This window comes from Macaca thibetana, chromosome 1, assembly GCF_024542745.1.
Source record: "Macaca thibetana thibetana isolate TM-01 chromosome 1, ASM2454274v1, whole genome shotgun sequence".
NCBI classification, from domain to species: domain Eukaryota; kingdom Metazoa; phylum Chordata; class Mammalia; order Primates; family Cercopithecidae; genus Macaca; species Macaca thibetana.
Window position 1 is genome coordinate 115456561 of NC_065578.1, and position 12308 is coordinate 115468868.

The 12308-nt window shown below is 44.3% G+C and overlaps 1 protein-coding gene across 2 annotated transcripts in view; it reads right to left on the reverse strand.

Moving 5' to 3' along the window:
- Positions 1–12308, reverse strand: part of NGF (nerve growth factor) — a 1213865-nt gene that overhangs the window by 864004 nt on the left and 337553 nt on the right. Inside the window, exon 1 of one of the 2 annotated variants that reach the window (XM_050748402.1) lies at positions 11767–11771. The exons of the other annotated variant lie outside the window; for it this stretch is intronic. The gene's annotated coding sequence lies outside the window, so the exon portion shown is untranslated. Of the gene's footprint in view, positions 1–11766; positions 11772–12308 lie in introns of those variants that run through there. 2 annotated transcript variants of the gene reach the window in all.

The following is a 12308-nucleotide window of genomic DNA, read 5'->3' on the forward strand; positions in this document are numbered from 1 at the left end:
CGCCGCGCAAGCCGGAGGGCCCTACCCGCCAGCAGAATTGCCTTCCACGCAGTAGTATTTTCTCCTCGCTTTCAACTGAATGGTGGAATTGGTTTCACTATTTCCTTCCTGGAGCTGTGGTTGAGGCCGACTGTCCCAGCTAGAATGAAATATTATTGTTGTACTCTTGCCTCTGTCTCTGGTTTGGTATTTGACGATTTCAGAAAAGATGCATTCTCTCATAATTAATGTAGGTGGCTGTCACTGCGGCCACAGCTGGCCCCAGGCAAAAGAGCATAGACTGAGAAATTGAGGTGAGAGAAAGGAAGCAATAAACACAGCTTAGATGGACCACAAATGAAACCTTGTTTAACCTACTGCTGAGTAGTGGAGCCAGCGGGGCACTGCACCGTCCCCACTCCACCACTCCACCAACCTTCTACCAAACGCTTTATATATGTTGCCTCACTTAATCCCCAGAGTCACCCCGTATATTAGCTAGTATTAGCCCCGTTTTACGGATCAGAAGACTACAATTTCAAGAGGTTAAGTCACTTGCTCACAGTCACGCTGCCAGCAATAAGAAGGGCTCACATTTGAACCCGGATCTGACTTGGCAGTGTTTTCCTGTCTCCCAGGGAGCCCTTCCTCGCACACCGCCCCTCTTGATTCCTTCTCTTGGAGGCCCAGCTTTCCCAGTTTTCTCCGCACCCTCTTTCCCCTACCTCATCCCTAGCCCAGCCTCAGGCACCCATTTGCTCTCTCTAGCTCCACTTCTTCATTGTAGTATGTTCTATGAGGAGGATCTGGAATTAGTTCACACCGAAGTTTCAGTGACTGATAGCAGCTTAAAGGACCTCCCACCCCCACAAAGAGTTGCCTTTAAAGTAGAATCTAAGCCTCCAGTTAGAAAAAGTTCTTAAGGACATTGATTCAAGCGAGGGCCAGGAAAGTGGAGCAGCACTGTGGGTGCAGCAAACCTTATAGGTGCTCCCCAAACCCATAAGCAAGGCCCACTCCTTCTGTAAGCGTTAGCAGATGAGTCTGGGGAGGAGGTGTGATGGGCCCTTAGTTGAGAACCTACTGTGTGCCTGGTACATGCTCCCACACACTTCACAAATATTACCCCCTTTATTCCTCGGAACTATCCACGAGCTGGTTGCAACTTTTCCCTATTTCACAGAGGAGGAATTAATAATTTGCCCGAGGAAATGGTGCTAGTAAGTGCCTAAACTGATATTCAAACACATTCTTTCAATCAGTTATTCAGTAAGCATATTTTTTTTTAATTTTTCTTCTCAAATTTTTTTTTAGAGATGGCGTTTTGCTCTGCTTCCTAGGCTGGAATGCAGTGGCACAGTGATAGCTCATGGTATCCTTGACTTTCTGGGCTCAAACGATCCTCCTGCCTCAACTTCCTGATTAGCTGGGACTACAGGCATGTGCTACCAGGCCCACCTAATTTTTTCTTTTCTGGCATTGGGGTCTTGCTAGGCTGCCCAGGCTGGTCTGGAACTCCCAGTCTCAAGCACTTCTCCAACCTCGGCATCCCAAATTGCCAGGATTGCAGGTGTGAGCCACCGTGCCTGATCAAGCATATTTTTCAGTCTTTAAGTACTATTTGGCTGTCTGCAGCCATGGAGATGAGATATAATTCTTCTCTCCCTCACTGCTTATGTTCCCAAGGGGGCAAATGGACATGTCAACAAATCACCATAGTGAGGTGTTGTAGGCTAGATGTTGTTTGGAGTACCATGGGTGGGCCATAAACACGAAATACACAGTTCTTCCTAAGGGCAGGAGGTAAGGGAACTATGGAACCAGGCCTGTCCCATTCCCTCCAGAAGTACTGTGGTGTTGGGGAGGGGACCACAGTGGCTTCAGATGGGACCTCTTAAAAAGTCCCTTGATTCCCCTCCTGTGGATCATCTGGCTTCACTCTGGCATCTGGAGATTATTAGATCATTATAAAGTGCTTGCATTTCTTGGTATATTTGGCTCACTGCAACCTCCGCCGCCTGGGTTCAAATGATTCTCCTGTCTCCAGAGTGAAACAGGTTGGGGTCACTTGGTGGTTTAATGTATAGGAATCATAATTTTTCTTTGCTTTTCCGTTTCAACAGAGGATGATTTTAAAATATACTTGACTTGAAGAATAAGGATGAAAAATAAAATGTGGGCGCCTGCGGTAAAAATGGAAAATAGATGAAACTCAAAGTATTTTCAAGGTGTCTTTTTCTCTCTGTTTCTATTTTGCAGGTTTTAAAAGCAGAATTAAAGTGTAAAGTAGAGGGAAATTTCTCTGATGCAGCATTTACATAAGAAACACATTCAGAAAAAGAGGCTGTGATTCTGAACGTGTCCTTATTATACTGCACTAAAAATCTCCCTTGGGATGAGGGAGGTTTAAATTAGTTGCAGAGAGAAGGAAATAAAATCCTCTTTTTCAAAATGCAAATCTCTCCCGAACTAAAAATTCTACCTTAGGAAATGGCCACACTGTGTTCATGAGCAGACAAAGCCCTCATTGTGTAAGGACCCCACCTTCTCAAGCCTTCAGCACAATTCACCAGCTTCTCCTACATCTGCTCCACAAGTCCCAACACAGAACTGGGTGCCACATCATAGACCTCAGTACAGTTCACAAGGAGGTTCTTGTTTTTAGTTGTTGTACATTTTGCTGTGGAAATGTATCCACGGGCCATTTAGTTGACTTGAGAAATCAAAGTTAATGGAATAGCACAGAATGGCATGCACCTCCACAAGCCCATATTATGTATGTGTGTATTTTCGTATATTTTCTCCAATGTCTATCAATATGTGCATGCTAAACTGCATAGAATTTCACAGACAAGTATAATGCCATTAACATCATGTGCTGGTTAGCTATTGCTACATAGCAAACAACCTCAAACTTAGTGGTTTAAACAGCAACCTTTATTTTATTTTATCTTATTTATTTATTTATTTATTTATTTATTTTTGAGATGGAGTCTTGCTCTGTTGTCAGGCTGGAGTGCAGCGGTACGATCCCAGCTCACTGCAACTCCGCCTCCTGGGTTCAAGTGATTCTCCTGTCTCAGCCCCCCAAGTAGCTGGGATTACAGGCACGCGCCACCAAGCCCAGCTAATTTTTGTATTCTTAGTAGAGACAGGGTTTCGCCATGTTGGCCAGGATGGTCTTGATCTCTTGACCTCATGATCTGCCCACCTCGACCTCCCAAAGTGCTGAAATTACAGGCGTGAGCCACTGTGCCCGTCCAAACACAATGATTTTATTATGTATCATGATTTTCTAGATCAGGAATTAGGGCAGGGCTGGGCTGGGTGATTCTCCTGCTCCAGAGTGACACAGATTGGGGTCACTTGGTGGTATTCAGCTAGTAGTGAGGCAGGTCTGGAGGACCCAAAACTATTTGACTCACACATCTGGCACATTGGCTGGGATGGCTGTAAGGCTGGAGTCCATGGGTCTCTCTCTCCATGTAGACTCAAGGCCTCTCCACAGAGTCTCTCACATACCAATTTACTGTGCCCACAGCTGGCCATTGTCACTTCTTTTGCAGTTATTATTGATCAAAGCAAGTCCCAGTGTAGCCCAGAATCATGGGGAGGGGAAATAAACCCCACATCTCTAGGGGACACTGATCAAATAATTTGTGACCATCTCTAATCCACAACACCCAGTATCAATAAAGTTTATGTTTAGACTTATTTTTCTACGGATAAGAATGGGCTGGAGAGAATAGAAGAATCTGAGATCTGGAAGAGGCCTTGAAGATCATCCAGTTCACATTCTAATTTTACAGAAAAGGCAATTGGAGGCTTAGAGAGATCTAATAACGTGGGTCACAAAGCCACCAATTGCAAAGGCAGATCTCAAACTGAAGTGTTCTGATCCCAGATTCAATAAATACTTACTTACTAAGTGCCTACATAGGTTCACAGCCCAGCACTTACACTAGAACAAGAAATGCAAAGTTGAGTATAATGTGGTTCTTGGTGTCCAAGAGTTTATAATCAAGTAGAAGGGAAGAGTCAAGAAATAACCTTAATGAATTTCATGTAACATGCCATGGAATTCTATGGACAGATAAGTTTAATGGCTAGGGAGTTTAGCAAGGGATTTCTGGAAGACCTGGAGTTTGATATTGGCCTTTAAGGATGGGTGAAACTTTTGACTGATGACACTATAGCAGAGAGACATTTCAGCCACAGCACATCATGAGGGTAGGCAGAGTGACTGGCTAGCCAGGGAAATGTGTGGTGGCAACCTGGGATGTGTGTGGGGTGGCAGAGAGCAAGAAACCTGGGCCCCAATGTCAGGAAGAGGAGCCAGGACTTTGTTCTGTACTATTTGTCCTCTCAGACTTGCAGCCCCAGAGCCCCAGGGTGCACATTGTTCAGATACCTGTCCACATTCTACAACCAGCCTGTGGTGATTTACTGAGATGCTTTAGAGTTAAATCAACTTCATGAGTGGGATTGACTTTTTGCTGTAGCCCAGCTGTCCTCAAGGCTGACTACACATAACAATCTCCATGGATGCCTTTAGAGTCTCTGAGGTGGGACCTATGTCCTGTTTTTGTTTGTTTCTAACTTCCAGGTGATTTTAATGTGATGGAATAGTTGGTCTCAAAATTCTAGTGCACATCAGAATCATTCATAGGGCTTATCGAAATACAGATTACTGGGTCCCACTCCCACAGTTTCTGGTTTAGAAATTCTGTGGAAGGTCCCAAGAATTCACATTTCTAACAAGTTCTCTGGTGATGCCTGTGCTGCTAGTCCTTGGACCACACTTTGAGAACCAATGCTCGCACTACTGACCTAATCAGTTACGTATCTAAATCTACCTTTTTGGCAATTCCATCATTGCAAAGAGAAATGAGGTTGCAGAGCGTATAGTACTAACCCCTGTTACTCAAAGGGAGGTCCCTGGACCAGCATCATTGGCATCAACTTGTTAGACACACAGAATCCCAGGCTGCCCCTTAGACCTACTTCCTGAGCATCTGCTTTTAAAAATGATTGCCCAGGCAATTTGAGGGCACAGTTCAGTTTGAGAAGCACTGCTCTTGAGTGTTTAGTTCTCTCTGGACACATCCTGAGTCTTGATAGTATCCCCACATTCTCCAGATGAGCAGAGGTCCCCAGGCACAGCAGCAGCTCTAATGATTTAGCTGAGACACTCACTGAGAGGTCTGTAATACATACACTCCTTCACACTGCCCTGTTCAAAATTAAATGCCCCCAATTGGTTCTTAGTGTCTTGACTAAGGGGATTTTTCCTCCTCTCTTCAATATGGAGAATTAATGACTCACTCAGTTAAGCTTTATCTACTGACTTGGAGTTTGCCTGCTTTTCATGTGGCTTGTTCCAAGCTAGCTACACCTTGCATCAGTTATATCATTGATGGTTCACCATGGTAATATCATAAAAGTCTTTCTAATCATTTCAACGTACAAGACCCTTGCCTTAGCTCCTTAGCCAATTAGTTAAATTTAATCCCTTTGGTGGACAGAGTGCGGAGAGGTCTGCTGCTACTATCTCATTTCCAGTTGGCTCCCCCTGTCTCCTTTTGCCAATCTCATGATCTATTGGATTGTTCCAAAACCTGAAGTGCAATCTTTCACAGAAGAGAAAAAAATCACCTGAAGAGGTCACTTCAGTTCTCTTAGCAGTGCAGGCATATATTAGCTAGCATGCAGGCAAGGTTCCAAGCAAGACAATTCCTCATGGAAATTCTTGCCATTTTCACAGGATGCTGTATTTCTCTATTTTTAACAAAAGAACACCATTGTCTGGGGATGACAAAAGGTTTGACTTACATGAAAAAGGAAAGTTGCATCAATGCCAATAAGAGTGAAGTCTACTGATATAATCAATTTTCTTGTCAAGGTAGAGGTGGTTATACTGTGACTAGAAACAACCATCAAAATCATCCTACTCTGGCTGACCAGGTTGTTGTTTAATTGAGGGTGCTATCTTGTGGCAGGAAGCAGAGAGTGAACTATGCCAGTTGAGTGGTTTGTGTGTGTGTGTGTGTGTGTGTGTTTTGTTTGTTTTTTGGTGGATGAATACATGTGTGACCAGCTTTGAGAAAAACAGTGTTCAAAAATTAAAAATTAATAGTTGGGAACTTAATCAGGAAGGGATTATGTGTATTTCAAAAAGAATTTGCCACAGTTTAAATACTGAGGACCCAGGACTTAGAGAATCTGAGAGGAGATGGAGATGCTTTGAGGGAAGCTGCTTGTTAGCCAGGGGTCTCAGAAAGACAGCACCTACAGGGAGATAACATAGTCCAGAGTCTGTTTCTTGGCTTTGTAGATCCAGAAGCTCAGTCTGGAAATAACAGAGTTGATGGGGCTCTGTGGGGACTGACTATCACTAATCTAACTCGTAAGAGCCCAAGGTATAATAACCTAGTTGCCTATTTGTTGGTTTAGTATGGAAACTCTCTTTCCATTAATTATTTAGCAGATTTTATTAAATGCCTACTATGGGCTCAAATTCCCTGCCTCATACATTCCCTGTATGTACATGCTACATACATTCTAGAGGGGAAGAGATATAAGTAAGTAAGTATTTGATATATCAGATAATAATATGGGCTGCCAGAAAATTAAAGTAGACTAAGGGGAAGAGAAAGGGTTGAGGTGGAAGTGAGGGTAAGGGGTTCTTCCTATTTCATCTAGGAATGCCAGGTAAGGTCTTTCTGATAAGGAGACATCTGAGCAGAAACCCGAAGGAGCTAGATGCAAAGATATGTGCAGGAGGGGTAGTCCCATCAGAGTACCAGCAAGTGAAGAGGGAAGTATGTGCTTGATGTGTTCAGGGAACTGCAAGGAGGTCAGCGTGGCTACAGAGAAGTGAGAGAGAGGCAGAGGGGATAAAGTCAGAGTGGTAGCCCCGCAAATCCCTTGCAGGCCTTTGTAAGGATTTTGGCTTTGCTCTGAGTGAGATTTTGAGCTGCCGAGTGACATAATCTGATCTACATTTTAATGGACTCACTCTGGCTGGCTGTGTTGAAAATAGGTAATGGGGGTCAAGGGAAGAAGTAGGGAGACCAGGTAAGATGATTTTGTAATAATGGAGGCAGGAAATGAAGTTGGTTTGGACCAGAGGCAGTGGTGGAAGAAGCTGTGAGAAGGGGTCAGATTCTGGATACATTTTGAAAGTAGACCCACCAGGTTTTGCTGATGTTTTTGGTGTGGTAAGTGAGAAAGAAGAGGACAGTCAAGGATGACTCTAAGCTTTTTGGCCTAAGGAACTAGAATGGAGTCTCTATTTGCTGAGAGTAGGAAGAGGAACTTAGCATGTGTGTGTGCTCTGTGACTAGGAAAGAATCAAGAAATCAGTTTGGAAGATGTCAAGGCCGGCATGCCCATTTTATACCTGAAGATGGCAGTTAGTACTATAGGATACCTGTGTCTGAAATTCAGTGGAGCGGCTGGAGATATCAATTTTGGAGTCACAGCATGCAGGTGGCATTTCAAATCTGGACACTGGATGAAACTACCTCAACAGAGAATAGGTGTCAATGACATGAAGAAAACTCATTGAAGAAGATTGAGATGGAGCAGCCATGGAGGAGGGAGGAGAACCTAGAGACCAACAGAGAAGTGACAAGCTGGGTCAGATGCTGCTAACAGTAGAGTAAGATGAGAACTGAGACTTAACTACCGGATTTAGAAACCAGGAAGTTATCACTAAAGAAAACGGAATGAAAGTGTGACTGGACTGGACTCCAGAGACAATGAAAGGAAAGGAGATGAAGAGAGTGAGTATATACAGATCTCAAGTATTTCGTTGTAAAACAGAGAATTGAGATCAGAGTTAACCAGGGTTTGGGGTCAAGGGAAATTTTGGGGTTTTCATTTATTTTGTTTTAGGATGGAAAATATCAGAGCATGTTTGCTGATGGAAATGGCTTGTGGAGCAGAAGAGTTTGTTGGAGGCATGTCCTTGGATAGGTGAGCGGAGATAAGGTCCAAAGACAGAAGAATTGGCCTTGAATAGGAGCATGGCAGTTCATTCATAGTAGCAGAAAGGATAGAGCGTGGTGGCTCACACCTGTAATCCCAGCTCTCTGGGAGGCCTAGGCAGGCAGATAACTTCAGTTCAGGAGCTCAAGACCAGACTGGGCAACATGGTGAAACCTCCTCTCTACACATACAAAAAAATTAGCTGGGCATGGTGGTGAGCCAGTAGTCCCAGGTACTCGAGGGGTAGAGGTGGAAGGATTCCTTGAGCCTGGAAGGTCAAGGCTGCAGTGAGCTGTGATCATGCCACTGCACTCCAGCCTGGGTGACAGGGTGAGACTGTCTCAAAAAAAAAAAAAAAAAAAGTAGCAGAAAGGAAGTCAGTGTACAAGTACTTGGCAGATGTGATGGTGGGAGCATGTTTTCTTCTTATTGTTTTTCTTTGTTCTCAATGAAATCAGCAACAAAATTATCAGTTGAGATTGAAAAATGTGTGAAGGGAGGTGTCAGAAGTTTGAGGAAAAAGATTATGCAAAAGACTGTTGTCTTGGACGGTAGGGAGAGTCAATGATCTAGAGCAGTGGCTCCCAAAGTGTGATCCCAGAACCTACAGCATCAGCATCAGCATCACCTGAGAACTTGTCAGAATTGCAGATTCTCAGGCCCCACTCTAGACCTACTGAATCAGAAGGTCTGTGGCCAAGCCCAGAAATCTGGGCTTTTACAAGTTCTCTAGGTGACTCTGATGCACCCTTAAGTTTAAGAATCACTTGTCTAGGAAAATATGGTATGATTGCAAGGCAGCATTAAGAGAGTTCTTGAGGTTGGTGGTCATGAATTTATAGTGTAACCAGTCAATGTACTTTATCCAAGCCAATGCTGATCATTCATCCCTGCTTCCAGCAATTAGATTAAGAATGGACATATAACCCTATTCCAGCTAACATGGCAGGAGGAAAAGTCTGCAGGCAACGGCTTCCAGTGAGGATTTCTTTAATCTTAAAAATGAACCCAAAGAAGACACGGTCCCTTTTTGCTGCTGAGTTTTGTGGTATGAGGATGTGGTACCTGGAGCTGTGGCCGCCGAGGAAGTAAGCCTGAGGACGGAACTGAGCGGCAAGGAGGGTAGAGTGGGAAGATGGAAAGAACAGGGATCTCTGGGGACATTGTAGAGTCACTGGACTTGCTAACTCAGAGCTTCCTAGCCTCTGGAAGTTATGCGAAGTAGCATGTTCACATGCAGTCTCACCATCCTTAGCTGTAAAATAGTGGTGATAATAGCCACCTCCCACGACTGTTACAAAGACTAGGGGAAAACCATGTCTTTGAAAATAGTTTATAACATTGTGAAGCATGATACAAATGTAAATTGCAAATGTAATTTCCAATAAGGCATTGGTATTTTTATTCAAATTATACACATTTCATTTATATACAACATTCCAGAAAGTGAGGTATCTTGGTGGTGGAGGTGATAACGCATGTGGGGCTTCCTTAGGGCTTAGGGTTCTCTAGGACCATGCGGACTGTCCTGTGTTAATCCAACAGGACACCCAGCCCAGCCTGGGACTTCACAGACCCAGGCGCTGGTGTAGTAAACACAAACAAGTGTCACTCACTGGCTCAGCATGCCGGGGGCCATCTGCAGCCCACCTCAGCAAAATAGAACCTGAAAGCAGGTGAAAATAATAAATTACACAACCCATAGCACTGCCACCCCTTGATGCATTGACATCTTTTACATCTTTCTAAGTTTCACAGTCCCTTTCAACTCTCTCCCTAAGATCACAAAGTTCATTCTGCCCGCAGGCCCCTTCCATAGCAGGCAACACTACCTTTGCCGCAGAAATCTTCCCTCCTTGGCGAGGTGTGGGTGCACCCCTCACCCTCCATATTGAGGCCCCAGATGCCCTGCCCAGAGTTTGTCTCCCGAGCAGGTCCCTCCATGTGACCTACTTCTCTCCTTGCCAATTAGTGCCTTTGGAGACTTTGCCTGGACCATCTCATGTTCCTGCTCATTCAGCAGCAAAAGGAGTTCATCTTATTCCCTTAGTTATGGTTAAGGCTCACATTCAAAACCCCGGTTAGCCCCATCCATTATCTTTGAACCCAGCTCACAGATTCCATTATGCAAACATTGTCTGTGCATTGGGCTTTGAGGAAAGTGGTGCCCTTTGATCTGTATAATCTTCAAGTTTAGCCTGGTCAGGTCACCCTTGGCAGAAGGATCCTCTAGGTCCGCAACAAACAGGTCCACACTTAGGTGTTGGCATGTTGAATGGTATTTTGTCATTTCACTGCTTTAGTGATAACGCTTCATGCTTGGTGCTGAACATCTTTGGCTCTGCCTTGACTCCTGTGAGAAGTCTCCCCAAAGGAGGCATCAGAAGACTTGGTGAGCCTACCCAAGGCAGGAGACATTATAAATCCACGTGAGGCCAGGAGAGACCAGATTGCATGCTGAACAGGCAATAAAACGGTAACAGTGAAACAATAAAACAATCCTCCAAGGGAACAGGGCACACAGCCGTACACAGCAGACAGGTGACCCACGGACTGTTGGAAATCTGCCTGAGGGACTTCAGCCTACCATGAGTGTGTCTCCCCACATCTGTTTGCAAAGCACCAGTCAGAACAGGTTGGCACAGGATGTCACCTGGATATGAGAGCCACCCCATATTCTGGGCACCTGCAAGGACCACTGGCTACGCTTCAAGGGACCATCTTGCTCTTTTACAGAATTGAATTGTGCCCTCTGTGGAACCATGATTGGCTAGGATCCCTTGCAGGTTACCTCCAACTGGGATCTCTACACAAACTTGGTGCAGGGTATCCAAGAGTGGGCCTGGCATCTCTAGGAACACCCTGGATAGGTGTTTGGACTCTGTGCTCTCTTTTTGTTTGAGACAAGATCTCACTCTGTTGCTCAGGTTGGAGTGCAGCGGTGCAACCATAGCTCACTGCAGTCTTGAATTCCCGGACTCAAGCAATCCTCCTGTCTTGGCCTCCCAAAGTGCTCGGATTACCAGCATGAGCCACTATACCTGGCCTCTGTGCTCCTCTACTAGACCCTGAGCCACATGAGGATGAAGGCCATGCTTTATTTATCAGTATACCCAGTCACCAGGGGTGGCCCAGAGCCTGACACGAGTCTATTCTCAGTGAAAGTTTGTTGAATTGAAGGCCTAGACTATGAGTGGACAGACATTTTCTGTAAACGGCTCAGGAGTAAATACTTCAGACTTTCTGGGCCAGATGGTTTCTGTCACAGTCCTATTTTAACTGTAAAAGCAGCCACAGATAACATGTAAACAAAGGAGTGGGGCTATGTTCTGATAAAACTTTTGAAATAGACATTGACATTTGAATTTCATGTAATTTTCACATGTCATGAAAGATTCTTCTTTTGATTTTTTAACCATTTAAAAAAGTGAAAACCATTCTTAGCTTGAGAGCTATTCAAAAACAAGCAGATTTGGCCCATGGGGTGTAATTTATTAACCCCGGGTCCAAAGCATCAAAAAGGTGCACTTTCTGTTTCCAGTGGGTGATCAACATAGGCCTTCCATGCACACTTTTTGATCACTTAACAGCCATTGGGGTGTGCAGTGACCCTGAGTGCATACAGACATACATACACACACAATTATCCAACACATGGCCATTGTTCTGGACACCAGGGTGTGAGATGGGCAGACTCCAGGTTGCCATGGTAATTGGGAATATGACTACTTCTAGGTAAGAGAGCAGAAACTGTAGATTGTCAGCAACTTGAGGTTGATTTATCTTTCTACCTCCTCCCCCAACCATCACTCCAGTGCATATTAGACAAGGGTGGGAAACCATAAATTAGTAAAGCTGGCAGAGAGATGTGTAGCAAGGAGAGGTAAGTGACAAGAAAAGGATTTCTAATGTTGGCAACGCTGCCTCTGAACTTTTACATTTTTTAGTGTATTTTAGTTTGTCAGGCTCTTTCATACACGTTACCTCATATATTCTTCACAATCCTATAAGGTATAATTCACCTCTGAGGAAACTATAGTCGAGAGAGTTTTGGACATTGGCTTACTTAAGGCATGGTCTTTAAGTAGCAGAGCCAAGACTGAGATCCAGGTATTTTTATCCAAAGTGTCTGTCCATGTATTCAGTAAACAAGTTTTGAATGTACTGAATATCATGCACTGTGAAATAATATGAATAAAATGTAATTTATGTCCTCCGGGTGTCACCATCTAGTGCCATGGTTCCTACACCTGTCTTATTGTTGGTTCCCTGCCAGAGATCTTTTTAATGCAGATTCTCAGGCCCAGATGTGATGGACTGCATCTGGATCTGGATCT